This window comes from Eriocheir sinensis, unplaced genomic scaffold (genome assembly GCF_024679095.1).
Source record: "Eriocheir sinensis breed Jianghai 21 unplaced genomic scaffold, ASM2467909v1 Scaffold178, whole genome shotgun sequence".
Lineage (NCBI taxonomy): Eukaryota > Metazoa > Arthropoda > Malacostraca > Decapoda > Varunidae > Eriocheir > Eriocheir sinensis.
Window position 1 is genome coordinate 263,124 of NW_026111161.1, and position 27,590 is coordinate 290,713.

Sequence of the window (27,590 nt, forward strand, 5' to 3'; positions counted from 1 at the left end):
CTGTTCGGTACCAGTACCAATACTAGCCAGTCGCTCATGGTGTCCCTCATTTCTTCCTCACATGAGTGAGGCTGACACTGAGTGCCCGAGTGGATATTTCGGTGACATGGATACTCTCTCTCTCTCTCTCTCTCTCTCTCTCTCTCTCTCTCTCTCCCCACCACTCCTTGTCACCTGATCCGCACCTTCGCCGCCACTCAGCTCTGTTAGCCATGCAAATGTGACTCAAAGTGATTTTCCCGACGACACAGATTCCTGGTCACGGCAGAGGAGGAGGAGGAGGAGGACGGAGGGAGGGATTAGGTGGAAAAGAAGGAAGGAAAATTTAGGTCACGCAAATGAGAAACCGACAGTCCCCATTTCCTTTTTTTTTGTAGTGATGGAAAGTACTATGGAAGGAATGGAGTATGTGATATTATTCGTGAAAGAAATTAAGACACTCGCTCACTCACTACGATATTTGAAAATAAGTGCATTGAAGACTATTATTGAGGCTAACGTTGAAATTGTTGACGGCCCTCACAGGAGCGCTGCATCAGCGCCGGAGCAGGGCCTGAAACCTCATCAACGGTCAACGGTAAACTAATACCCACACCTACACAGTAATAGATGAACACTAACACCCACATCCACACAGTAACAGATGGGCCACTAACACACCCACACCCACAGTAATAGATGGACACTAACACCCTCCCCCACACTGTAATATATTGATGAGCCAATAACACACCCACCCACACAGTAATAGATGGACACTAACACCCTCCCCCACACTGTAATATATTGATGAGCCAATAACACACCCACCCACACAGTAATAGATGGACACTAACACCCTCCCCCACACTGTAATATATTGATGAGCCAATAACACACCCACCCACACAGTAATAGATGGACACTAACACCCTTCCCCACACTGTAATATATTGATGAGCCAATAACACACCCACCCACACAGTAATAGATGGACACTAAGACCCTCCCCCACACTGTAATATATTGATGAGCCAATAACACACCCACCCACACAGTAATAGATGGGCCACTAACACCCTCCCCCACACTGTAATATATTGATGAGCCAATAACACACCCACCCACACAGTAATAGATGGGCCACTAACACCCACACCCTCAAGTAACAGATGAACACTAACACCCACACCCTCAAGTAATAGATGGACACTAACACCCACACCCTCAAGTAACAGATGAACACTAACACCCACACCCACACAGTAATAGATGGACACTAACACACACACCAACACAGTAATAGATGGACACTAACACAAACACCAACACAGTAACATGGCGGGGAAAAGCTGATGAGCTCTCTTACGGTAAATATGTGCCTCCCAAAATGGCGGGCCTTTGCGGGGCAGCTGAGAAGTGATCAGCTGATCGCTGCTGATGACGTCATGTGCAACCCCTCTATACTACGGCTGGGTGAGTGGAAATTGCTGATTTTCACTATATTTCCCACCGCGCTCACTCTTAACCAATAAATTGTAGTGGTGTACCCAGAAAATTGAAAAGGGGGGCTAATATATGTTTGTATGTGTGTGTGTAAATATATATATATATATATATATATATATATATATATATATATATATATATATATATATATATATATATAGATATCTATATATATATATAGATTTATATAGATATTTTCTGCGTCCAGAATTTTTTTCCAAGTGCAGGGATCGCATACAGCTTGGGTATTTGGGTTAGATCGTTAGGCTAAATCTTTTTTTTTTATAAATACATGCATTGATACATACATATACATACATTGTATATTTTAGAAATTTGTTGGTAGTATATAAATACAACATAAATCTGGGGGATTTAAATAATTTGAAACGTATTTATTTTGTTACTTGAGCGAACATTGCTTTTACTCTTGTTCATTTCTGTAATTTGCAATGCAAAGATTTACCCTCAAAACAACAATTTAGAACTACATGTTCAGATAAAAAAGTAATATACTGGCAAGGATCAAAAAGTTACATTCATACATGTTGTGTAGTCCTCGTTTATACAGGCTGCTGCTGAAATACATAATTTTTACAAGATACATGGAAAGCGGGTCAAGTAGTTTATGAATATAAAATAAGAATTAACTAAATGAATTAGTCACCGTTAACAACAATACATTGAAACTGGTTTACCTCAAATTTGGGTGTCTGTTCTTGCGTGCAAATTCATCAAGGGCTTCATCATGATCAAAATTTAGGTCATTGTCACTGATCATGATTTATTTTATGGTGTTCCTAAGGTATGTTTTAAGCAATTTAAGGACACTAAGGAATCGCTCATTGGTGGAAGTCCTGACAGGTAGAGTTGAAAAATCTGCAATAAGATGGAAAGATTTGGATATGTGCCCAATTTTTTGGCACATGCCAATGTCTCGTCTCTGAAGAACTTCCTTTGGCCTCTCATGAGATTCATGACGCTTCCAATAACTTTGCCACCATAGATATTCAGCTTCAATGAGATCTGCATCACCAAGAAATTTTCCATTAAATTCAACTGCCTCCTTCAGTTCATTAAAATCATTATCAACTGAAAGAGAGGGAACAAGATTTCCCAACAAGACTCCTATCGTGTTCAGATGCAAACCTTCCCTGAGTTGTGTCAGCATAGAGTCCAAAAATGTGAGAAAAATAGCTCCTCGTTAGTAGTCCTGTGGAGTTGCTGATTGAGGGTTAGCCTTATGTTTCTGACAGCCACTGACTGCTCAAGGCTTCTGGATGATATCTCCGTACCTTTCCTCTGCTTGGGCAAAAAGTTGGTTGAACTTATCTCCATCACGATAAGACTGAAGTACATCTATGCAGCTATGTACATTTCCAAGAGCATCCATCAGTTTTTGTTGTGACCCCTGCAGCTTCTCTGGCAAGGGTTTAGTGACACTTAGAACTGAGGTGAGCACTTCCAAACCCATGAGAAAACCTGGGTCACTTATTGCTTTCTTGAAAGCAGTTGCTTGTCCAATTACTTAATTCAGAGTCCTTGTTCGTTGATAAACCGTCAAGTAATGCCACTACTGCAGGATATACTTCACTGAAGATTAGGCAACTGCCTACTGATTCTTCACCCACCGTGTTTTGCAGTAATTACTCTTATTCATTATTTCATCATTATGTACCTACCTAATTAACTGAATTGTCCGGGGCATCAGTTGAGTCAGTGGTGACTTTTCTTACACCAGATAAAGTGACGTGTTTTCCGCCATTTCATGGGCAAGGAGGAAATATGTAAAGAATGGAAAGGCACAAATCCCAAGCCTGCGTGAATTCAAGAAATGACACACGCCATAGAAAATAGTACTACATCAAAAGAAAGTGAAGTTTACCAATCATGATTTTCAAAAATTTGGAATTTATGGTCAGAAAATATTATACGAATAACATGAATACTGTATACGGCCACGTGAGCCTACGTCGTCAAGGAATGTTTCTCAAAATAGATCACCTGCTCTTATTCAACTCAGCAGGTCCATTGTTCAGGTGCTGAACATACAATAGTTATACTCGGCCACTCTACACTGTCCACGGTCAAGCACAAAACGGTCATTAAAGGTGGTAATAAAGCGGCAAAGGTCGACTTCACAGGTCTCATACGCGTCTCGCGTCGCCTGCCACTCTCCCCGTCAAAGTACAGAAGCATATTACTGTTACGAATGTGCTGTATGTGAATGATTGTATGTGTAATGTGAGGAAATTGTAGCATGATGCAGTTAGCTCAGCATGGTGCAACTCTACTTGTTGGGACAAGAGAGACAGAGGGGAGCCCGGGGCCTCCGGCCGCCGGGCAGGAAGTGCTGAGTCGGCAGAGTGTAGGGTGGCGAACAAGGGTGGCTGAGGGGCAGAGAAGACGCGTGTCTGGGCTTGAGAGAGTGTTGAGCTGCTCCGCTCGCGAGCTGTGTGCATCCGTGTGTGCGTGTCTGCCGTGCCCCTGTACTGTGCCTGATTAACTAACTGTTCTGTGCCCTTGAAAGTTGCTGTACTGTGTGAGGAACCTGTCATTAAACTAGAACTTAGTGTTGAACGTGTATCCTTTGTGCCCTGCCTCGTTCCCTCCTCCCCTCGGTGTTCGGTGTGGGCCGCTGTGAGTGACTGGTGCCCGTGTGGTTGTTCTGGTGAGGATCACGCCACCTGCCTGCCCGTGTATGGTGTGTGGTAGGGGGGGTGGCGTAACACTTGGTGTCAAAGGAGTGGGGATAAGTGAACAGTGAAGCGCGCCGAGTGTCATGGCGTCCCCCAGTGATCGCCGTGAGGGTGAGGAAGAGGGCAAGGCCGAGGCTGAGGTGGGTGAGGTGAAGCCGGGCCAGATGGACTTGTTCGCTGCCATGTTGGCCAGTCTGAGGCAGGAATTGGATCAGAGAACAGAGAGGGCAGAAGAGAGGGCACGCGAGCAGGCTCAGAGGGCAGAAGAGAGGGCACGCGAGCAGGCTCAGAGGGCAGAAGAGAGGGCAGACGAGCAGGCCCGCCATCTTGCCGAGGTCCTCCAGAGCTGTTTCTCGTCGCTGAAGGTGGAAACCCAGCAGTACACCGACCAGGGCTGCGACAGCGCGAGGAGTGAACGGCTGGAGGAGGTGCGGACCCAGGAAGGCGAGGTCCGAGGCCTGAGGGAGGCGGAGAGGCAGCTGCGAGAGGTGGCACCGTCGCACGCGGAGGAAGAAGGCTCAGTTCTAGCAGGAAGCGCCGGGGCGGCGGTCCTGCAGGGGCCTATCTGGGGCTCCTGGCAAGGACTCCTGGAGCCTGGTAGCGTCGTGGCGGAACCAGTAGCTACCGCAGGAGGTTGGGGAGCCCCCGCCTCGTTGCCTCCCTCACCCCCTTCCTCTCCTCCATGCCAGCCGGCTCGCAGGTCACGTAGTCCGCTCTCTCTCCCATGGCAGCAGCGAGAGGTGGCAACGTGGTGCGGGGAGGAACAAGAAGCGTCACGTGTGCTGGCGGCGGGTGCACGGGTGGCGGACTGGCGGGGCTCCGCGTGGGGTCCATGGCAAGGGCCCCTGAAGCCCGGTGGCGTCGTGGCGGAGCCGGTGGAGACTGCAGGAGGCTGGGGAGCCGTCGGAGCCGTTTCCTTGGGTCCAGCTGGTGCTGGAGTCGGACCCATTAACCCTGCCTCGTTGCCTCTCTCACCGCCTCCCTCTCCGCCATGCCGGCCGGCTTGCAGCCCACGTGGTCCGCCCGCTCCTCTCTGCGGCCCCTCGGCCTCACCGTGCTCAGGGAGGCTTAAGCCAGCGGAGCACGACGGGAAGTTGGCATGGGAGGCCCAGTTCAAGATGCCAGCTGCTGCCCAGAGCTGGGGCGAGGATGAGAAGGCGCTGCTGCTGACGACAGCGCTACGGGGCTCAGTGGACGGGCCCGGCCGCTTGGTGGGGAGCGCCGAGAGGACCTTGGGGCGGCCTGACATGCTGGCCGCTACGCGACTCCAGGACGCGCCACAGAGGCTGTGTGGCGTCACGGGGCACTGCGTGCAGTCTGAGGGCCCAGTGGAGGCTCGTATCGGCGTAGGCAGCGCTGTGGAGCGCCGGCCGATGGACGTCGCCGATCGAGACGAGCCGTGCGTGCTGGGCCTCGACTACCTGCCGCAGGGCGAGGCCTGTGCCGACCTTGGACGGGAGCTGGAGAGGCTGCGCGGACAGGCGCCTTTGCTCCCGAAGGTCGGCTGTGCAGAGGTAGTCGCGGCGGAGCGACTGCACCTTGCCCCGGGGACGGAGGCTAGGGTCCTGTGTTGCCGGTCGGACGCGATGCCAGCGGAAGGCACGGTGGAGTCCACGGAGGGCCTGCAGCTGCCTGGTGGTGTGGCAGCCGGACAGAGTCTCGAAGGAGCGGGGGAGGAGTCAGTCACGGTGCTGGTGGCTAACTCCTCCAACGAGGCTCGGGAAGTACCCGCTGGTGCCAAGCTGGGCACCTGTGAGGAGGTGGAGCAACAAGAGGTGTCGGGGAGTGCGGAGTTGGCCGCTGTGGGGCTGCGGTCCGACTTCCTGGAGGACTTGGCGCACCGGAGCGCCGCTCACGCGACGGAGAAGGTGCGCCACACCCTGGCCCGGTGCGCAGAAGCGATCAGCGGGGGTGGTTTGGACCTGCTGGGCTGCACGGGGTTGTTGAATCACAACATCAGCACGGGAAGTGGTGCGCCCACCAGGAGCCCGCCCCGACGTGTCGTGCCGGCCAGGCGGGAGGAATTGCAGCGCGCCGTCAACGAGCTGGCGGCGCAGGGGGTGATGGAGCGGACAGACTGTCCGTGGCCCTCAGCAGTCGTCCTGGATATGAAGAAGGACGGCACGCAGCGCTTCTGTGAGGACTGCCGGGCGCTGAGGGACAAGACTGGCGAGGACTCTCACCCCCTGCCGTGGACCGACGACGCGCTGACGAGGGCCTTGGAGTTCGGGGCCTTGACGATGACCAGCGGCCTAGCGGCGGCCGCCCCGCCCTGCCATGACCTCCGGGGCCGGATGGCGAAGGTGAAGATAAAGGCAGCGTCGATGAAGGCGAGCCCGGAGGGTCTCCGTGGCTCGTACGGGGGCTGTGGCAAGAGGAGGCATAGGTGCAGTCGGTGCCTGGGGGAGCGAAGGACGCGTTCCCTCGACCGGCTGAGCCCCGACGCCCTCCAGCCGCGCTGTAAGGACTGTGGCCAGTCAGGCCACCGCTTGAGTGCCTGTTCCAGGCCCAGGGACGCGGCGCGGGCGGGAAGCGCGGACGGGCTGGAGAAGGGAGCCGACCTCCAGCCGTCTCCCGCCCTCGGGCCCCGCCTTGTGTAAGCTGCCGCCGCCCGACCAGCGTGTTGCCAGTGGGAGGCTTAGCGGTTGTAGCCACGACGCGTGACAGTGGACACCGGGGGCTGAGGAGTGCTCGGCGCGGCCTGACCCGGGGTAGTGTGTGCTGCTGGAAGGGCCAGTGGAGGCTCGTATCGGCGTAGGCAGCGCTGTGGAGCGCCGGCCGATGGACGTCGCCGATCGAGACAAGCCGTGCTTGCTGGGCCTCGACTACCTGACGCAGGCCAGTAAGGCTCGTGGTGGCCTCGGACGGGAGCTGGAGAGGGTGACCGGAATGGTGCCCTTTGCTTCCAGGAGGTTTTCGAGCATGGCTGCGTGGGGAGGTAGTCACGGCTGAGCGAGGGCACCTTGCCCCGAGGGTGGAGGCCAGGAGCCGGTGTCGACTGTCCCGAGCGTCACGTGGAGCGGATGGCGTGGAAGAGCCCACTGAGGACTGACGGCTGGTCGACGGCGTGGCTGACAGGCGGAGCCCCTTGGGGGCGCGAGAAGAGACTGTGGAGGACAGACTGATTTATGTGTATTGCATGTATTTTTCTGTGTTCAATGTTCGGCCGGGAGCTCAGGCTACCGGTGGATTTGGCCACGGGGCGGCCCCCCGACGTGAGCTTGCCCACCGTCACCTCTGGCTTCGCAGCGGCACTGCAGGAAAGCCTGGCTGGGGTGCACCGACGTCCGTGGGGCAAGCTCAAGGTGGCAGGCCAGGCCATGAAGGAGACATACGACCGGCGCAAAAGGGACGTGAGCCCCAGCAGCAATGACGAGGACGTGTCAGAGGTCGACCAAGGGGCGAACGAGAACATGGGCGGTGCGGGCGAAGCGGCAGACGTCAGTGACGACCCTGAGCAAGTACTTGGGGCCGACGACGCGGCTCTGGGTGCCACCGCCTGCCTGCCGCCGCCCGCTTCCCAGCGGCGCCCTCGGCGCAAGAGGCGTCGGCCGGGATGGTTAAGAGACTTTAGTGATGTCCCAGGGGACTGATTAGTTTGATTTATTTCATGTGTTTTGTTTGTTGAATGTTGGGGCAGCCGGGTCGACTGCCTTCTGAAGGGGGAGATAGTGTTACGAATGTGCTGTATGTGAATGATTGTATGTGTAATGTGAGGAAATTGTAGCATGATGCAGTTAGCTCAGCATGGTGCAACTCTACTTGTTGGGACAAGAGAGACAGAGGGGAGCCCGGGGCCTCCGGCCGCCGGGCAGGAAGTGCTGAGTTGGCAGAGTGGAGAGTTGCGAGCAAGGGTGGCTGAGGGGCAGAGAAGACGCGTGTCTGGGCTTGAGAGAGTGTTGAGCTGCTCCGCTCGCGAGCTGTGTGCATCCGTGTGTGCGTGTCTGCCGTGCCCCTGTACTGTGCCTGATTAACTAACTGTTCTGTGCCCTTGAAAGTTGCTGTACTGTGTGAGGAACCTGTCATTAAACTAGAACTTAGTGTTGAACGTGTATCCTTTGTGCCCTGCCTCGTTCCCTCCTCCCCTCGGTGTTCGGTGTGGGCCGCTGTGAGTGACTGGTGCCCGTGTGGTTGTTCTGGTGAGGATCACGCCACCTGCCTGCCCGTGTATGGTGTGTGGTAGGGGGGGTGGCGTAACATTACATACCACTGTAACCAGACAAGTTCGCTTGGTGCCTCTAGGGTATAAGTATATAGTTCTCCAATCACTTTGACAGCACCTTACACCTGAAATCAAGTAGATATGAGAGGAAAGAAGGCTTACTCTTAAGACTTGCGTGCTCTCTGCCCGTGCCGTCCGTCTCGTATCCCTCGCATCTTCTTCCTGCTGGCTCCCCCGTCCCGCTCCCTCTAAAAACACCCCTCAACCGCTCTGTTGACAAATTGACATTGCACTTATCACACAATTTTATGAAACCATAATTTTATCACTTTACTTTTTTTCACTCATAGCACACATTATATCCTTCCATTAATTAACTCAAAACCAAACCAAACGGTAAATAACTCGGTCACTCGGTGCCACTGAGTTCTCAACTACACACACACACACACACATTCGTAATCGTAACACTAATTCTTATTATTTTTGTGTAATATTTATTCATTAATATTTTTTTTCTCGGCAAAAGGGGGGGGGGCATGGCGGATGCCACCCCCCTCCTCAGTACGCCACTGTACTGACTTCAAAATACATCATTCCTTTCCTTCAAGTTTTCCTCTTTCGAATGAGACCAACCAGAAGTCTCTGCGCTGCGTGCGTGCTGAGATATGACGAGTATAAGGCCCGTACCAAGAGTCACGAAGGTTTAGCGACGAAGATCAAAGGTCTGCGGGAGAGACGAAGGGAATTCACGGTCTACCCCGTGTCTTCCCTCAGACCTTCGATGAAAAATGTTTATTTTCCAAATTTGGCGTGACAAATAGTTGCGGTTCAGTTACAACAACCTGAGAAAATTTTTTCCCTAATTGGAAAGTCATATATTATAGTTGCAGCGAATATGTTTTTCTTGTTTACAACAACAGCACGCGCCTTCAAAGCACAGAGGTACCAGCCAGGCGGGAACCTTCGTGGCTCACATTCTCCAACGATCTATGGGTTTTCAAATTCTTTCTCATTTCAGTTAAGACATCTGGCTCTGCAAGTGCAAACAAAGGGTATCTTAATAATTTACTGCATGCAAATAACTATTAATAATGGAAAAAAATACATGAAATAATAAATAATAACTGTTGAATGCGATGCTAGGCTATTTCGAATATATTAGGTTACCCATGTTATTTATACATGCAACATCAAAATTCCTTGAGTATAGACACTTGCAGAGTCGTATGTCACTTTATATCCCTTAATGAGATGAAATATGAGTATCTGAAAGGCTGTAGATCGTTCGTGTATGATCAAACTATACTGTTTGATATACAAAGTTGTTTCTTCGTGTTCCTGTATGGTATATTATCGATGCAAATCTTCTGTTTGCGGTTCATATACGATGGTTTAAGGATTTTTTGGATACACAAACATTCAAATGATCTTCACGCAATCACAAACTCACAATTAATGCGCAGATGCCACATCTACGTTCACGAGTGGACAGACGGAATGAAACGGACAATATTATGGCTGTAATAGCACCATGGAGGTATCATATCTCCATGAATAGCACTGTGTGTTTGCATGTGTCTGCGTGAAAAGTAGGCTGAGTGTGTGTATGTGCATATACCTTCCCGAGTGACTTGTGGTAAGGATTGAAGGCACGGTCTGAGGCCGTGCCTACATTGTCGAAGGGAAGGTATGCGGCTCGACCTTCATGACTCTTGGTACGGGCCTAAGTGGAGTAATTTTCCGTGCTGGAGAGCGTATGTGTTCGTGCGCGCGGCGTGGCTGTGGCGACGGATTGCTGCAGCGTAAGCTGCTAACACCACCCGCCACACCAAGGTGTCTAGGGGCCGTTTTCACAGTCGCTTTGTTTGTTTTGATCGGTACCAATGGCGGCGATCGACGTTATAGTTTTCCACGTGAAACTGGCCGATGGGGTAGTGGCGGCCAGGATCAAAGGACAGTGGGTCAACCAGCGCGCAGAAAATGACGTCAGCAGGTGGAGCGATTAGAGATGAAATTGAAAACAAAAGTATTCACGTCGAACGGTAACGCAAATATAATCGAAAGTATTTACGTCGAGCGGTAACTCAAATAAAATCTAAACAGGCTTTCATTGTCTTTGTCTTTGATTGACAAATATCGTATCTTCTATAGGTTTCTGTAGTGAATTTAACACACAAAGAAATTACGTGCACACATTTTTAGGTAATGTTTATTGCTTATACACACTATAATTCACTTGACTGTCTATATATGCATATTCTAGACACAGTATAATAGTACAAACATGCTAAATACCTTTTTGGCCACAATGGGAGAGCTTAAACCTTAAATCTAAGAATAATGACTGCCTGTCCCTTTGTTATGGCTCACAGTATTAAGCGTGGGATTGCCTTTGTAACGGCTCACATCTTGCTGTGTAATAATAATAACTACAATGAAAACTATAAGCTTACATTCAAATCCTCTCTAATGAGCATGATGCTACTCGATCCTCTTGCAATAGGATTCAATAGTTTATCCTTCATACATAAATAAAATAAGACATTATTGAAAATATTCCTTTAAAGGTACACTTACCTATATCTACTTACATTCCTTAAAAAAATTAAAAAAAATACATACATAAGAAAATATATAAGGAATCTGCAAGAGTCCAGTTGACCTACACGTGGTAGTTCCTGTAAAACTATAAACTCTAAAATCTATCTCCATCTGTAAATATACTGAGTGGCCCGACCCCTCGTATATTATCCGCATATGGCCCTCTGTGAAAAAAAGTTTGGACACCCCTGACCAAAACAGACTAAGGGGCACATGCTTTCTTAGAGTGTTAAATAGCCTACTTACAGACTTGCAGCCAGATACTTAACAACTGCAAGGCATTGTGATTTGACAAGAACAAGCAACCCGTACACACCGCTTCCGGCTGGCTACTGATCGAGGCGTACACCATAGCTGAACCCACCAACATTCCACCTGATGACGTCATGCGCCAGATGATTCATAATTTGACGCGCTCTCCGGTAGACCCTGTGTCCTTTGATCCTGGTGGCGGCTGCAGAGGAAGCGAGAGGTGTTGAGAGTGTGTGGCAAGGTGCGGGGCTAGGCTAACCCCGCAGCCGCCACTACCCCATCGGCCAGATTTACGTGGAAATACAACGGCGATCGCCGCCATTGGTAACGATCAAAACAAACAAAGTGACTGTGAAAGCGGCCCTAGTAGGTCTTCTCACTCCGCCCCAAACCATTACGTTGCGTGAGAGAGAGAGAGAACATTGTGCTCGTCAGGCTGAGGGAGCGCAGCGATCCGAACGCGCGAGAACTCGAAAAATCACGTTAACTCACTATCACAAGCAAGCAGAAACTGGCTACCGAGCGGGGTGAGGACCTATTGTCCTATTCGTACGCACTAATAAGCAGGGTAGCCAATCCAGCAAAAAGTTGCTCGATTGGGCTACAAATATATTGTTATGCCGGACGTGTTACTTGGGTTCCGTGTCGCCGTCAGGAGACTTCGTGGGAGGGAGATATGTAAACACCTTGCACAGCTTCTGTAGTTTAATATTCTTCCTTAGTAGTACACTTCACTCTGACTCTTCACTGACCACTAGCTTACTATGACTGGGACTGGGCCTCTCTCGCCCTCTTCTCCTATATATATCCAGAACAGTACAGTCTAGAATGTTACAGTATATTTTAGATCATACAAGAACATGTAGCAAAAATATATGCGAGTTGGCAACACTTATGCACGAGTTAACCAGCATCTTCACTCTTTCATCCCTCACGCTGGTAAACTCTGGAACAATCTTCCTTCATCTGTATTTCCTCCTGCCTACGACTTGAACTCTTTCAAGAGGAGGGTATCAGGACATCTCTCCTCTCGTATTTGACCTTGCTTTTGGCCACCTCTTTTGTTTCTTTTTTTAGGAGCAGCGAGTAGCGGGCTTTTTTTTTATTGTTTTATTTTTTTTGTGTGCCCTTGAGCTGCCTCCTTTGTTGTAGAAAAAAAAAATCAAAAAATAAAAAAAAAAAAACCTTCCCGCCTGGCGTCTGGCCGCGCCCCGCGGGGTGCGGACGGCTCGCCTTGCTCCCCGCCCCCCTGCTCGCTCCTCCCGGAGCCTTCTAGAGGCCCATGGACGCCGGGGGAAGCTTCCACCACAACACTATCCCCCCCTCTTAATTGTGATCGTCCCAATCACACACTTAACTATATACAAACATAAGAGAATTAATCAAAAACATAATAATCGTCGTATCGCTGTGGACGCCTGCGTTGTCTCTGTCTTCTGTTCGGTGCCTCCTGCACGTCTGTCTCCTGGTGCGCCTCGTCGTCGTCCGCTTCTTGGGGTGTCCCTGAAACATCTGCCGAAGCCGGAGGTTATCTCCCTTGGCTGAAAGGTCCAGAAGACCTATGTCGTCGTCGACCTCCTCTCGGTCCTGGACGTTCCTTGCGTTTTCGTCGGCTGCTGGGTGTCTGTAGTTGTTCCAGGTGTAGTTTCCCGGACCGTGGTACCTCCATAGGCGGTTGACGTGGACAACTTTTGGCTTGGTCCTTTCCGTTCTCCGGATTCGGTAAGTCACGTCGGAGAGGCGTTCTAGCATTGTATAAGGGCCTTCCCAGGGGCTCTGTAACTTCGGAGACTGTCCTTTCTTCCTTTGCAGGTTGTAAAGCCAAACTTGGTCTCCTTCCTTGAACTCAACGTGGCTTGCCCTCATATTGTAACCGCGCTTCATGGCCTCCCCGGAGAACTTCAAGGCACCACGGACTTGATGGTGCACCTCTTCCAGCCGTTCCTCTAGTTGACGGGCAAAACTGGAGGCGTCCCTTGGAAGGCTTTCCCCAGGAGGCCTTCCTGTCAGTAGGTCCACCGGCAATCGCAGCTCACGTCCAAACATCAGCTTTGCCGGTGAATATCCATAGTCTCGTGGGCGGCAGACCTGTAGGCCATGAGGAGCGCAGGCAGCTTCTGATCCCATGAAGACTGATCATTGTTGCACTGCTTGGCCAACTCCTGGCCCAACGTCCAATTAAACCTCTCCACCATTCCATCTGACTGTGGGTGCAGAGGGGTGGTCCGGGTCTTCTTGATACCCAGAAGCTTGCAGCACTCAGCAAGGACTGTTGACTCAAAATTCCTTCCCTGGTCGGAATGGAGCTCGTTAGGCACACCGAAGCGACAGAACTCCTCCACCAATACCTTAGCGATGGTAGTGGCTTTCTGGTCAGGGATGGCGTAGGCTTCGGCCATTTGGTGAAGTAATCCATTGTGACGCAGATGTACCTATTTCCGTTCGTCAGCAGAGGCAAGGGTCCTGCTATATCCACTGCCACCCGTTCCATGGGGGCTCCAACCTGGTATAGTTGCAATGGGGCACGGTGACGCTTCTTGGGGCCCTTCTTTGCACAGCACACCTCACACGCGTGACACCATTCTTCCACGTCCTTCCTCATGCCAACCCAGTAGAACCTTTGGCGCAGGCGACTCAGTGTCTTCTTTATCCCAAGGTGTCCGCTGGTGATGCTGTCGTGCATTTCTTTCAAGACGCCTTCCCGGGACTTCATAGGTAGCGCCGTGGACCAGTAGTGGTCAAGACCATCATGAGAGACCCAGCGTCGCTGCAACACCCCGTTGTCCATCCGAAGAGTGTCCCACTGAGTCCAGTAATTCTTGGTGGTAGGGCTTTCTCTCGAGATTACTTCCCACCCAGGTCGCATTGACGATTGACTCAGCCACTCCATAATTGGTCTCAGATCTCGGTCCTCCCACTGCAGTTTTCCCAAGTCTTCCCATGGCACCTCCGCTGTCTGTTCCACTGTAGTGCGGCGGCACATATTCTGGACGCTTTCCCTCTGGAGGCAATGTTGACACTCAGGTAGGCAGGGGCGCCGGTTCAAGCTGTCCGCGTTACCGTGTGTTAGCCCAGATCGGTGCACAATAGTGTAGTGATGCTGCTCTAGTTTACCTATCCAGCGAGCAAGCTGGCCCTCAGGGTTTTTCAGTGACTTCAACCACCGCAATGCAGCGTGATCCGTGTGGATGGTGAAAGTTGCACCGTACAGGTAAGTATGGAAGAAGTCAAGGCTTTTGACTACTGCCAGGAGTTCTTTCCGGGTCACGCAATAGTTTTTCTCGGCTGGGGTGAGCTTCTTGCTGAAATAGGCCACAACCCGTTCCATGTCGGCACATGCCTGGGACAGCACTCCACCAATCCCCTCATCACTGGCATCACAATCCAGTATAAAAGGCTTAGAGGGGTCTGGGTAGGTGAGTACGGGCGAGCCGATGAGGGGCTCGTTGAACTTCTCAAAGGCAACCTGAGTTTCCGCTGTCCACTCAAACTTGCGCCCCTTCTTCGTCAGGAGGTGCAGTGGTGCAGCAATCGTAGCGAAGCCTTTTACAAACCTGCGGTAGTATGAGCACAACCCGGGGAAGCTCCGCAGCTCCTTCACGTTGGTGGGTGTTGGCCAGTCCCTTACCGCAGCCACCTTCTCAGGATCAGTGCGTACTCCAGCCTCGCTCACGATGTGTCCCAAGTATTGGACCTCCCTTTGGAATAGGCAGCATTTCTTAGGGCTGAGCTTAAGGTGTGCAGCTCTAAACCGGGCGAAAACCTCTGATAGCCTTTCCATCTCCTGCTCGAAGGTCTGGCCAAAGACAATCACGTCGTCGAGGTAGATGAGTGCCGTCTTCCAGTGAAGTCCCTCCAGCACCCTCTCCATCAGCCGCTCGAACGTGGCCGGCGCGTTGCAGAGGCCAAAGGGCATGACCTTAAACTGCCACAGGCCTTGACCGTAGGAGAAGGCTGTTTTCTCTTTGTCCTGCTCCGCCATTTTGACTTGGTGATACCCAGATTTCATATCCAGTGTTGAAAACCACTTGGAGCCCACCAAAGCGTCGAGCGTGTCGTCGATCCGTGGGAGTGGGTATGAATCCTTGATGGTAAAATCGTTGAGGGCTCGGTAGTCCACGCAGCACCTGAGGGAACCGTCCTTTTTCCTGACGAACACTACAGCAGACGCCCACGGGCTGCTGGACCGCTCGATTAACCCCTGTTGCCGGAGATCATCCATTACCTCATCCTTCGAGGAGCTTGCTTCACTGGGCGATGGCTACCTGTGTCGATGTGGTGCTCTACCAGGTCCGTACACCCCAAATCCAGGTCTCCTATGGAAAACACATCTGCATTCCTCACGAGAAGCTCCCTGAGCTGTTCCACTTGGGGTTCCTCTAGACACTTGGAGCTCCTGTAAACAGGTCGCGCAGGTAGTCGGGCAACTCCTCCTGGGGCTTTGTCAGGGTTCTCCTGCAGACACAGGTTCTCGGTTCCTGGTCGATCTCTTGGCACAACCCCACCATGGTCCCTTGTTCTATTTTCTTTGGGGTGAAGGAGACATTGGCCACGACGACAGGCACTTCCGCTGCAGCAGGGTCTACCAAAGTACTGCCTACAATCACCCCGTTTTCTACCGGGCATCGACTTCCACTCTCTACCACACACAGGCTAGCCGGGGGGGCACCCGTAATTTGACAGGGTAACAGCATCTCCGACCTCGGAGGAATAATGGTGGTGCCCTTGACCGTCACTGGCAGGTCTTCCTTGTTCACAGTCGTCAGTGGCACCCTTCTTCCTCTTACAGTCAGCTGCTTAGCGCGGAAGTCCAGCTCGCACCTGTGGGAGACAAGATAATCCATACCTAGGATGCAGGGGTCGTCCATGTCAGTCACGTAGACAGAGAGGAACTTTTCCTTTCCTCCGAGCTCAAACTTCACGTCCACTGGGCCTCTGAGCTCTGCGTAGTGTCCTGTGACTCCGCACAGTCGATGCGGCGTCTTAGGAAGCCGACGATGACTCACCACGTCAGGCCGCACAAATGTGCGTTCCGAGCCTGTGTCGACGACCAGAGGCCACAACACTCCATCAACCTTGCCCTCCACTTGGCAGCTTGTCATGGTGGTTCTCCTGCACACTGATATCTTCGGGGGATGTACAGGACAGACTGGTCGTTGCTCCCGTGAACCAGTCCTCCTTAGTTTCCCGAGTGGTGGTCCCTCGCCGGGGGCACAGTTTTCAGACACTCATTCTTCCAGTGCCCCTTTTCTCCACAGGTCCAGCACTTGGGTCCTTCCCTGGGCTTCTTCTTAGCGCCACCTTCATATTCCTTCTTCCTCTTATAGCATTCGTTCTCCTTGTGCCCAACCTTCTCGCAGTACCAGCACGTTCCTTGGAACCTGTCTGTGTCGCTGACAGCGCCCTTTCGTGCCCTAAAGCCAGAAGTCGAGTCGTCCCTGAAGCTTGACAAGCTAGACCTAACAAAGGACTCAAACTCCATGGCACGTGCCAGAGCTTCCTGCATTGATGTTGGCTTAGCTTGGTTCACTTGTATCTTCAGCTGAGGGCTGTCCAGGGCATCGATGAATTGATCACGCAGCAAAACCGTCAGCAGGTCAAGGGTGGCACCTGGGTATGCCTTGTGCGCCATGCTCTCAAGGTCCTGAGCGAGTTCCTGAAGAGACTCGCCGCGCCTCCTGTTGCGGGTTCTGAACCTAACCCTGAAGAGCTCGTTCTGGTGCTTGGTCCCATATCGTTGCTCCAGCGCCTGTGCCAGCCCGCTGTAGCTGCCCTTTGTCGCATTGTCGAGCTGAGCAAGAGCCTCCAGCGCCGCCCCTTTCAGGCTAGTGGCCAGCTGTACCGCGCACTCTTGGTCATCCCATCCGTTCCGAGCTGCCAACAGCTCAAACTGAGCGCGGTAAGCCTCCCAGGAGACCTTGCCATCAAACTCCTGAGGCTTCTTTCTAACAGGCAAACCCAGCAGACTCATGGGGCTGGCGGAACTTCTTGCGGGGATAAATTTAGGCGAAACAGGGCTCAAACTACCCCGGACTTGCGTAGGAGAAGCATCTTGGGTACAACTAGCCCCTGCAGGCACTTGCTGTCCGTTTCCAGCCAAGCAGTCGTCAAGGGCCTTCACTCTGTCACTTACTTCTAATATTTCTTTGTGTGTCGTCTCCCGTACCACCTCCATCTCTTGTTGAAGATTTGTGTGTTCTTTTTCCACTTCTATCAGGCGTTGTCCCAAGTTCGTGGTCACATCAGTCATTTCTCTTCGCACTGACTCATTTCCATCTTGTACTGCTTTTAACTGTAGCTGTAATCCTGTGAAGCGATCTTCCAGCTGTTCTTTGAGTTCTTGGAGTGTTCCTTCTTGTTGTTCTTTGAGTTCTTGGAGTGTTCTTTCTTGTTGTTCTTTGAGTTCTTGGAGTGTTCTTTCTTGTTGTTCTTTGAGTTCTTGGAGTGTTCTTTCTTGTTGTTCTTTGAGTTCTTGGAGTGTTCTTTCTTGTTGCTGTGCTCTTTCTTGTTTCTCCCCCTGTAGTCTCAAAGCTTCCAAGAGTTCAGTCAACACGTCGTCCCTCTGGGCAGCTTGGGAACGAGTCTCCATGGCGAAAAAAACAAAAACAAATGCCTACACTCCTGACGCCAATGTTATGCCGGACGTGTTACTTGGGTTCCGTGTCGCCGTCAGGAGACTTCGTGGGAGGGAGATATGTAAACACCTTGCACAGCTTCTGTAGTTTAATATTCTTCCTTAGTAGTACACTTCACTCTGACTCTTCACTGACCACTAGCTTACTATGACTGGGACTGGGCCTCTCTCGCCCTCTTCTCCTAATATATCCAGAACAGTACAGTCTAGAATGTTACAGTATATTTTAGATCATACAAGAACATGTAGCAAAAATATATGCGAGTTGGCAACACTTCCCGCCTGGCGTCTGGCCGCGCCCCACGGGGCGCGGACGGCTCGCCTTGCTCCCCGCCCCCCTGCTCGCTCCTCCCGGAGCCGTCTAGAGGCCCATGGACGCCGGGGGAAGCTTCCAGCACAACAATATATTGACGGTATACCATGTACGTCAGCCGACCTTCTAGCTCAGACGGTATACCACGTCAATCGACCTCTACGGGTTGACGGTATACACAAAGAAACACAAAGGAAGAACAAACAACAGCAGACCTGCTGGTCCTTACGAGGCTGAGCCTGTTTGTGATAAGCAACACTAACCATCTAATCAAATGTGGAAGATGAAGGACAGTAAAGGCGAAGGCTCCTCCCTACCCCCCCATCCCTCCAGCCAAAGCTGACAGGAAAGGAAAAAGAACCATGCAGCATAGAAAAACTGCATGGAAATTATGTAGGAAAGAGGAAAGAACTACCATTACTGCTACCACTAACCGGGTGATAAAAACGGACAAGGACACCAGTATTCGAAAGAACTTAATGTTATTACGACAATGAGTAATATCTTAGTTGCTGGTTGGATTCAAAACACTTGTCTAATATATTCTTGAAGGCCGTAACTGTTGTACTATCAACGACATCACAGGGTAGAGAGTTCCAAACATTAACAACTTGATTGAAGAAAAGTGTTTAGCTTCATGCGACGAGAATCTTTTACCACTTATCTTCAAATTGTGATTTCTTCTTGTTCTATTTGATCGATCAATTGTAAAGTAATCTTCCGCATTAATATCACTGAATCCTTTAAACATTTTAAACACTTCTATTAGATCGCCTCGCATTCTTCATTTTGATAGGCTGAATAAATTTACTTCTTTAAGCCTTTGTTCATATGATAAATTTCTCAACCTAGGAATCATCTTTGTTACTCTTCGTTGAACCCGTTCCAACTTTTCTAAGTCTTTTCTGTAATAGGGAGACCAAAACTGTACACAGTACTCCAGATGGGGTCGAACCAACGAATTATACAGTTTTAATATTACTTTTTCTGATTTATTATTAAAGACTCATCCGATGAAGCCAACCAATTTGTTTGCAGTTTTAACAACCTCTGAACAATGCTGACCGGGCTTTAAATTGCTTGATATAGTGATTCCAAGATCCTTTTCTTTACTTACTGCAGAAAGTTGTTGGCCATTCATTACGTACCGAACGCGATTGTTATTTTTTCCGATGTGCAACACTTTACATCTGTCAACGTTAAATTTCATTTGCCATTGATTGGCCCAACGTGCAAGTCGATCTAGATCTGATTGTAAAGCTTCTTCGTCGAGTGTCGCAGTTACTTTACTAGCAATTTTTGTGTCATCAGCAAATTTTGATACTTTGCAAGTGAGCCCATCATCGATATCATTAACATAAATTAAGAAGAGCATAGGGCCAAGCACTGATCCTTGAGGTACACCACTTCTGACATCGAGCCAGTTAGATGTAACACCGTTTAGAACTACTCTCTGTTTCCGCTCAGAGAGCCAGTCCACAAGCCAATTGTGAATGTTACCCGAGATACCGTGCGCCAATAGTTTGCTGAGCAATCGTTGGTGGGGGACCTTATCAAATGCCTTTTGAAAATCCAGATATATGATATCTACTGATCTGCTTTCATCGAACACCTCAAAAATATAATGAAAAAATCAAGTTAGTTAAACACGAACGTTTACTACGGAAGCCATGTTGCGAATTATTTATCATATTATTTTCTTCGAAGAATTTCACCATATTGTCGCGAGTGATAGTCTCCATTAACTTACAAACAATCGATGTCAGGCTAATTGGTCGATAGTTTCCTGGATGAGACTTGTCCCCCCTTTTGAAAATTAGTTGGACATTTGCAAGTTTCCAATCCGACAGAACTTTTCCAGCTGTTAGATTTATTGAATATGATGGAGAGTGTTTTACAAATTTGATGCTTGATTTCTTTGAAGACCCTAGGGGTAATTTTGTCTGGACCAGGAGCTTTGCTTACTTAAATCTTTTCACTTGTGCGTAAAATGTCACTTTCTACAATGAGAACGCCACTTAACATCTTTTCGGTCCTTCTAACCTCTGGCGGTAGAGGTGATAAACAATCTTCGTCGGTAAATACGGATGCGAAAAAGTTATTTAGTAGTGTAGTCATTTCATTTTCATCGTTCATGTCGTTACCATTATCATTATCAAGCGGTCCGATACCACAAGTGAGTGACTTTTTATTATTTACATAGCTAAAAAATTCTTTAGGATTAGATTTACTCGTTTCCGATATACAGTAAAACCCCGATTATCCAAAAGCGGATTATCCGAAATTGATCTGGATAATTCAATTAAAAAATTTTTTTTTTTCTATACTAAAACGTTATAAAACATCAAAAATAAATAAAAGTAACTACATATGTACTATATTAACACATTTTAAATTGATAAGAACAGTTAAAATGAATATGCTTTCTAATACGTATTGCCGAAATAGCTTGTAACGAATAGATCAATGTATTAGACAAAAAACATTAAACAAACTCTCAACAACACGTCACCACTTTCGCCCCAGCAAGGACGTGAGGTGCGTGACGAACAAACTACTGCACGACTACTCTCACCCCGTACTCTCAAGACAACGACACAAACACGACTCCCCTCTCCACTCCATGCCACATTCCCCTTCCAACATACGAGTTGCGCGATAATATGAGTCATCATACTGTGTCTCCACCTGCACGATGCATCAAGGTCACACTTGCAAGCTTGCACAACCATTCACAATCGCACTCTGCAACATTCACAATTCAGATCTGCAACGCTCACAAGTATCAACATACACTGGTCCAGACAAGGAGACACACAGACAAACATACAATAAAACATTTACATCACATGTTTTAAGCGTACTACTTTGTTTAGTGTAGCGTGTTTGTTTGGTTTCAAAATCAAAATGGCGGCGATCAAAATGGCGGCCATAAATCCGGATTATCCGATAAATCGGCTTATCCGAAAGAGGCTTCCCCCCTTCAATTTCGGATAATCGGGGTTTTACTGTATATTCTTCAAGATTTTTCTTGCTTTGTTTTATTAATTTCTTGGTTTTGCGGTGACTTCTGTCCAACTCTAGTTTGTCAGCCTCACTCTGAGTTGATATGTATCTACTGTATATGCATTTTTTAAGAGATAGGCTATTTTGAATTTTGTTATTCCACCATTTGGGTTTCTTCTTAAAAGCTGAACGTCTGTTACGATAGGGTACGCATATGCTTATGGCACTGTTCAATAATGTGGTGAAGGCCCCCCAAGATTTATCAATATTTGTTTCCGCTGAGATTTCAGTCCAGTCAGAATTATTTAGAATTGATCGGAGTCTTACGAAATTCGCTCTTTGATAATCAGGCACCTTTTCTTTACTAGGAGTTACTTTACTTTCTTTCATATTGATGCTGAATGTGATTGTTCGGTGATTTCTAGAACTAAAAATTAGACCAACATTTACTTCGTTAACTAGATCAGCTGTCGTTGAAAAGATAAAGTCAAGTATATTATTTTCCCGAGTCGGTTCTTGAACCTGTTGATGTAAATCACTTTCTAGTAAATTTGTGTACAGGTCAAGCAAGCCCTGTATGACAGTTCAATGGTTCACCCCATCTTTTCACTGGCAAGCTAAAGTCCCCAACAATTACTGCCTCGCAACTGCTACTTGTTTCTAATAATAACTCACTTAATGTGTGGTCGATATCAAGAGTCTGCCCTGGCGGTCTGTAGATAAGTTGAATTACTATTTTACGAGATTTATTTTTAATTTTAATGAAGACCGTGTCTACATTGGTTATAATATCTGTTTTCACGAATACTGGATGGAGAGAGTTGTGGATATAAAAGATAACGCCTCCACCCCGTCTGTTCTCTCTTTCAAGACTAAAGATGGTATAACCCGGTAATTTCAATGAAGACCGTATCTACATTGGTTATAATATGTTTTCCCAGATACTGGATGGAGAGAGTTGTGGATATAAAAGATAACGCCTCCACCCCGTCTGTTCTCTCTTTCATTACTAAAGTTGGTATAACCCGGTAATCTATATTCCGCAATGAAATCTCTATTTGAAGTGTCTATCCAAGATTCTGTGACTCTGATAATGTGATAATGATTTGTAGCTGCGAGGCCTTCTAAGTCTTCAAATTTGTTACATAGGCTATGAGCGTTTATATAGCAAGCTTTAATGTGATTTGAGTCGGGGGTTTTGTGGGTTGAGTGCTCCTTTACGGCGGAGCTGCTGGTGTTCTCGCCTCCGCGTTTTTTGGTCTCGAAGAGCCACTTGGTCACAGAGCAGCCTCCCGAAACAGGCTGCTCCACAAGTTAGCGAACTGGACGTTTTCTTGTGAGCAAAGGGACTGAAGTCTGTTGTTTGTGCTGAAGGCCTTACTGTAAAAGCTAGATTCGGCACCGACCCTCGGGAGGATTCCTGAGATTATGATGTTATTGGCATCCGTTTTACATTTATACTGCTTGATCATGCGGCGGTATTTCTCAGGCAGTTCCTCAGAACGGGTTGTCTTTACGTCATTTGTCCCCGCGTGAATGACAAAGAGGGTGTTTCGGTCGGCATTTCTCGTGACATCATCGCACGCTGCGGTGATGTCGTCCAGTCTGGCACCTGGATAGCGGTAACGTTTTCTGCAGCTGTTTGATGAACAACCACAAAACTCAACCAGCTGGCCACGCACCATGGAGTCCCCAACTAGGTGAGTCTCAACCTCATCCTCCATGGTGTCTGCCAGCACCTGGAACCTATTGAAGGTAGTGGGGGTCAGTAAATCCTTGGTTGCCTGCTTCGGTTTGGCTCCATTTCTTACAGGTTGGAACCCCGACATCCTGTGAAGTAGGAAGAAAAGTGTTAAGTGGGGCAGGCTGGAAGTTGTCCTGTGAGGCAGGCTGGGAGTTAGCCTGTAAAGCAGGCTGGGGGTTAGCCTGTGAGGCAGGCTGGGGGTCAGCCTGTGAGGCAGGCTGGCAGTTGTCCTGTAAGGCAGGCTGGGGGTTAGCCTGTGCGGCAGGGGGGGGGTTAGCCTGTGAGGCAGGCTGGGGGTTAGTCTGTGAAGTAGCCTGGGGGTTAGCCTGTGCAACCTGTGAGGCAGGTAACACGTCCTCCCGTGAAGCAGGAGATTCGTCTGGAGAGGGCACAGTCTCGGTGGAGGGCCTCTCCACCATCGATGGTGGAGTCACTGCCACATTACTTGCAACAAATTCCTGAAGGGTTTTGAATTTCTTTTCAAGATCATTATGTTTGACTTTCCATTCCGTCACAGCCTTCTGAAATTGTAATCTTTGAACGCAGAGGCGGCAAGTTCTACTCAGCTGGAAGTACTGAGCTGCAAATCGTCCGAGACAGACGTCACACTTAAGGTTCGAAGGCATTGTTAGAAACTTAAGCGAGTTAACAGTTTGGGCAAATATTAAAAGCGCTTTCGAAAAAACTTAAAGTGTGACCATAAATTGAATTGGATAAAAATTGTGTATGGAATTTAGATACTGCTGTGTTAGATGCCTCCAACACTGGGAGTTCACTCCCACAGAGTCTTGAAAACGCCTCAAAGACCAATCGCTTGTCCTGAGCCTCGGTCACGAGAGTGACTTTCAGAACACAGCGCTTTTCAGCTATTGTCCTCAAAGTTTTGTCCCATAGAACAGGGCCGGCGTAGTCACAGATAAACTGGCAGAGGGGCAGAAGAGGGAGAAGAGGCACTGAATTCACCTTTCTGAAACGTCTAACCCAACTCTGCGACCCTTTCGAGGCCTGGTCAGTGGCACCTGTCACCAGGTGACTGGAGCGAATGGAGGATGCAAGATTAGCAAGAAAAGTATACTTGTGGAATATAAGAGATGGCAAATGGGCGAAAAAATGTGGGCGAATGATAGACAGGAATGTTGTGCTAAGTAGGTGGGTGTACCGACAAAGAGGTAGAATGGGAGGATTGACAGATGCAGGGAACAGAAGAGTCGTGGGGAGGAAGGCTCCTGCAATTGGCAATGGAACATGTGCTGATGCAATGGATTAAGGAACATACTAGATTCAGGAAAGAAGGAGAGGCATCAAGATTTGACCTGGTTTTTAGCAAGGAACTGGAAGTAATAGAAAACATTAAAACAGATTGCCTAATAGCAAAGAGTGACCATGCGATTGTGGAATTTGAAGTAAATGAAAAGAGAACGATTGACCAAAAAGTGGATCACAAAATAGGGAGAAGAAACTACTGAGGCAGATTTTGTTAATATGAGATCTTTTTTTGAAAATGCAAATTGGAGTGGGCTGTACAAAGCCAAAAGTACCCAAGACAAGTGGGAGGAGTTTTTAAAGCTGTACAAAGAAGCCGAGAATAGATATGTCCCTAAGGTACCCGAAAAGGATGTTGGTAAAAAGGAGTGGTTTAACAAAAGATGCGAGGCAGCTAGAAAAAGAAAGGAAGGAGACGAAGAAGAATCAACGCGTGGAACAATTTCAAACAAGCAAGGAATGAATATACAAAGATTAGAGGAAAAGAAAAACGGAAATATGAAAAAGATATAATCGACAAATGCAAAGACCAACCTAAACTATTTCATAGACATGTGAACGGCAAATTAAAGAATAAAGAAACAATCGATAAACTGAAAATGGATGGAACTACATATGAGGACCCAGCAGAGATGGCAGAAGTGATGAACAATAGCTTTCATAGAGTTTTCACATAAGAAGACGAATTCGTACAACCACCGGGCTGGGAAAGAGGAAGGGTTATGCAGGAGATACAGTTAACGGTGCAGGAGGTCAAGGAAAGCTTGAACAAGCTGGATGTAAGAAAAGCGACGGGGCCGGATGGAGTATCAGGGTGGATCCTGAAAGAATGTAGTGAGCAACTTGCAGAGAAACTGCACTCCATAATGAGTGTCTCCCAGAGTGAAGGAAGGGTACCACAGGATTGGAAGAGAGCAAACATAGTACCAATTGTTCAGGGAGGAAGGAGAGAGGACCCATTAAATTACAGACCAGTATCACTCACTAGTGTGGTTGCGAAGATATGTGAGAGGATGGTTAAAAACAGGTGGTCGGATTTTTTAGAAAGGGAGAGAATTATCTCGGATTGCCAGTTTGGATTCAGGAGAGGGAGATCGTGTCACCAACTTGTTATGTTATTACTCAAGGGTGACAGATTTATTACAAGAGAGAGAAGGCTGGGGGGATGGAGTGTACCTGGATTTGAAAAAGGCATTCAACAAAGTACCGCACAGAAGACTAATTTGGCAAATTAAAAATAGGGGTGGAGTGGGTGATAGACTGATTAAGTGGCTGGAGGACTTCCTAACTAACAGGGAAATGAGGACAATAATCAGGGACAGGGTTTCCAACTGGTGCCCTGTGATGAATGGGGTCCCACAAGGTTCGGTGTTGGCACCAATAATGTTTGCTGTTTATATAAATGATATGGTGGACGGAGTGACCAGCTATGTGAGTTTGTTTGCAGATGATGCAAAGCTATTGAGACGAGTCAATGATGTGAAGGACTGTGAGGCATTGCAGAGGGACCTGGACAAAATATGGGAGTGGAGTGGTACATGGCAGATGGAATTCAACCTTGGGAAATGTAAAAAAATAGAGTTTGGTAGGAGTGGAAGATGTGAATTTGATTATAAGATGGGAAATGAGATAATATGCAGAGGAATGGAAAAAAAAGATTTGGGAGTGACTATCTCAGAGAATATGTCACCGGACAAACAGATCAACAGGATAACGGGACAAACTATGAATTTACTGAGGAACATAAGGACGGCATTTGTGTATTTGGACGAGGAGGTGATGAAGAATATAATAGTTACAATGATAAGGCCAAGGTTGGAATATGCAGCAATGGTCTGGTCTCCTCACAAAAAGAAGAATATAAGAAAGCTGGAAAGAGTTCCGGTACCAGAACTTAGGGATCGGACTTGCGAGGAGAGACTCAATAGCATGGGGCTCACAACCCTGGAGAGAAGAGAAAGAGGAGACCTGATAGTGGTGTACAGGGTGGCGAGTGGGGTGGAGAATCTGGACAGAGAGGACCTGTGTGTGTGGAGCGAGAGAGAAACAAGAGGACATGGAAAAAAGTTGAGGGCGACCACGTGTAGGCAAGATGTGAAAAAGTTTAGCTTCCCAAACAGAAGCAGAGCTGTGGAATGGACTGGGGGAGGAGGTGGTTTGTGCAAGAAACATTCATGATTTTAAGGGCCCAGGCAGGGAAAATTTGATGGAAAATCAGGGTTTGGGGTTATTTGAATTCTGTGTACCATCATTTTGGGCAATCATCTGGCATCACTTTCACAAAGTTTTAAAGCAATTGTAATGAGGGGAAAACTGAGAAAATCGATAACCTGTAATAACTGATGTGTTGCTTGTGAATTATGTGATGGTGCGGCAGGGCAGACATTCAGACAGACAGACGAACCAGTGGCTCATAGTGAAGGTGCCGAGGATGGTTAGTTAGGTTTTCTTTTACAAGGAACAATGAGGAGGAATTTTTCATCTAAGTCACGTGGGAGAGAGGAACAGCTGTCTCTGAACTCCTGAGTTAGCGGAACAGGCCAAGTATCTGTAACAACAACCACCGTTCGGTGCTAGTTAGCCGGCAGCCACGCCAAAGGGGTGGAGGAGGAGTCGAGTTAGAAAAGGCGCTGAGGACTGCATATTCAGTCAAGCCTCGCCTCTCCTCCCGGCAGGTACGTGAAGTTAATTCCAACGGACAGTGACTATTTAGTGTGTTACAATGTTATCATTATACCTATAACGGCTAATTGAGCCTCCAACGGACAGTGACTATTTAGCGTTTACAAAATATTAATTATTATACCTATACGTACTAAGCAAGCCAAGCCTCCTCTCTCCAGGTACGTGAAGTTAATTCCAACGGACAGTGACTATTTAGCGTGTTACAATGTTATTATTATACCTATAACGGCTAATTGAGCCAAGCCTCGCCTCTCCTCCCGACAGGTTCCCTACTGACTGGGCGATTGCCCCCTTGTTGTTTTAGTATGTAAAGTTCCCCCTTGTTGGGCTTCCAACCCACCCTCTGGTATTTTAGGAGCACGAATGTCTCATCCCATGATTAATTCAGTAATAGAAAAGGATACTTTTTCTTGTTAGTGTCATTTGTTTGATCCAATGCTTGTGGGGACTCATGACCACCTCCTTGGTGTCCTGAACCCCCATGACAACCATGCTTCCATGATCAACCCTGTGAACACATATCGGTGGTAGGAAATATTTTCAGTAATAATCAAGTATCACTGAACCCTGATTAGAGTAGCTGTTATTTAGCAACGGTTAAGTGTTTAGGCTATGGCCAGTGTATCACATCTTTCATGTAGTTGTAATAGTCTGAAGAGATGAGTGAGCCCTTTAAGGTGAATAGGAGTGATGAGTGATAATTATTAACTAGGATTGATACTTACTTCAGTAAGCTCGCT

The 27,590-nt window shown here is 48.4% G+C and overlaps 1 protein-coding gene across 25 annotated transcripts in view; it reads right to left on the reverse strand.

Moving 5' to 3' along the window:
- Nucleotides 1–27,590, reverse strand: part of LOC126990579 (uncharacterized) — a 277,009-nt gene that overhangs the window by 200,534 nt on the left and 48,885 nt on the right. The window contains exon 1 of one of the 25 annotated variants that reach the window (XM_050849214.1): nt 8,525–8,541. The exons of the other annotated variants lie outside the window; for them this stretch is intronic. The gene's annotated coding sequence lies outside the window, so the exon portion shown is untranslated. Of the gene's footprint in view, nt 1–8,524; nt 8,542–27,590 lie in introns of those variants that run through there. 25 annotated transcript variants of the gene reach the window in all.